This window comes from Giraffa tippelskirchi, chromosome 2, assembly GCF_054371585.1.
Source record: "Giraffa tippelskirchi isolate mGirTip1 chromosome 2, T2T-mGirTip1v1.2.pri, whole genome shotgun sequence".
Taxonomy (NCBI): domain Eukaryota; kingdom Metazoa; phylum Chordata; class Mammalia; order Artiodactyla; family Giraffidae; genus Giraffa; species Giraffa tippelskirchi.
This window is the reverse complement of record NC_137276.1, coordinates 86,669,813-86,671,762: the sequence shown is the minus strand read 5'-3', so window position 1 is coordinate 86,671,762 and position 1,950 is coordinate 86,669,813. Positions and strand designations below refer to the sequence as shown.

Below are 1,950 nucleotides of genomic sequence, written 5' to 3'. Positions count from 1 at the left end.
ACATTTACAGTATTAATGTTTGATATCATTTTTCAGCACCTATTTTAAGTATATATTTAGTAAATTTAAGATAAAACATCAGAGATCAATTGAAAATATTTTATCACTAGGAATTGTAGTTACTCAATATATGAATATGCTTAAGAGTTAAATACTGAAACAACTTACAAACACATTCAAGTCACTTAAAAACTCAAGAAAAAATTAAGTGGGGATTGAGAGCAACGGGTGTCAGCCAACATGTTTCTAGTGGAAGCAGATTGTTTGGGGGAAAGAGGAGCCTCCTGTGCCTCTGGAGTAACTGTCTTGTTGAACTGCATCTGGGAGTCCTTGTTTCTTTTTCTTCATGGCTTCTATCTCATTTCCTGCATTTTTCAATTTCCTGCATTTTTCCATTTCCTGATTTCAGTATCTATTTTCTTTGCTTTCATATATAAGAAAGCCAATGGGATCTCTTTGTTTATAAAGTATAGAGACCTGACAAATTTTCTAGTCTATGGAAATTAATTCTATTTTGAGAAGGTTATGAGAAAGACAAAGAAAATTTCTTGAAATGTGCCTTTTAAACTCCAAGAATCATCAAAATGGAAACTTGCTGAGGAAGAAAATTTAATATAACTTTCCTTTTTAAAAGTTTTCTCGATGGCCAGTCCTGGTGTCTGAGTGATTCCCTGGGCCCAGCAAAGGGACCAAGTTTCCAGAGCCTTGAAGACAAGGGGTAACACCCCAAAATACGGACTCATTTTCCACTCTACCTTCATTGGGCGAGCAGCTGCCAAGAACAAAGGTCGCATCTCCCGATACCTGGCAAACAAATGCAGTATTGCCTCACGAATCGACTGCTTCTCTGAGGTGCCCACCAGTGTTTTTGGGGAGAAGCTTCGAGAACAAGTTGAGGAGCGGCTGTCCTTCTATGAGACTGGAGAGATTACCCGAAAGAATCTGGATGTCATGAAAGAGGCAATGGTTCAGGCAGAGGAAGCGGCTGCCGAGATTACTAGGAAGCTCGAGAAACAGAAGAAACGCTTGAAGAAAGAAAAGAAAAGGCTGGCTGCAATTGCCCTGGCTTCTTCAGAAAATAGCAGTGCCCCGGAGGAGTGTGAGGAGACAAGTGAAAGACCCAAAAAGAAGAAAAAGCAAAAGCCCCAGGAGGCTTTTCAGGAGAATGGAATGGAAGACCCATCTGTCTCTTTTTCCAAACCCAAGAAAAAGAAATCTTTTTCCAAGGAAGAGCTAGTTAGTAGTGATCTTGAAGAGACAGCTGGTACTGGAAGTCTTCCCAAGAGGAAGAAATCTTTTCCCAAAGAAGAACCAGTTACTGACCCTGATGAGTCAGAAAACAAGAGGGTCCCCAAGAAAAAGCGGAAATTGCCTTCCAAGGAGGAGCCACTCAGCAGTGGACCTGAAGAGGCTGCTGCCAGGAAGAGCAGCGGCTCCAAGAAAAAGAAAAAGCTCCGAAAGCTATCCCAGGAAAGTTAGAATGGACATCTTCCTAGTGGGGCATAACTTACAGAGGTATTCCCCATCCCATCCCCTAGACCCAGTAAAATAAAAACAAATTCACAAGAAAAAAAAAAAAAGTTTTCTCGCTTAAAATTATAATATCTATACAATATAGAAGAAAAAATACTTTTTTAATGCATTATTGTTAGAAAAGCTATTTTAAATGTATTCATTATATTTTAAAAGAAAATGAATAATGTAAATATATTTTGTAAAACAGGATTTTAATTAATTTCAAGGGTAGAAATATTAACATTATCTTCTATCTTTCTATAACCTGAATTATAGACTTGGCTGATAATTTATTTTAATACAGTGCTAATATTGTAAATCATTATATACTTAATGATTTTTAAATATACCTGAGGGACATAAATATACTATATAAAAAGTAAGCAAAGTATAAACACATAATTGTTGAGATAAGTACTCTAGTACTTTTTACTT

General features: G+C 36.9%; 1 pseudogene; it reads left to right on the top strand.

Moving 5' to 3' along the window:
- The first annotated feature begins 951 nt into the window (after positions 1-951).
- On the top strand, positions 952-1,561 carry LOC145531074 (nucleolar protein 56 pseudogene; annotated as a pseudogene).
- Positions 1,562-1,950: the final 389 nt, after the last annotated feature.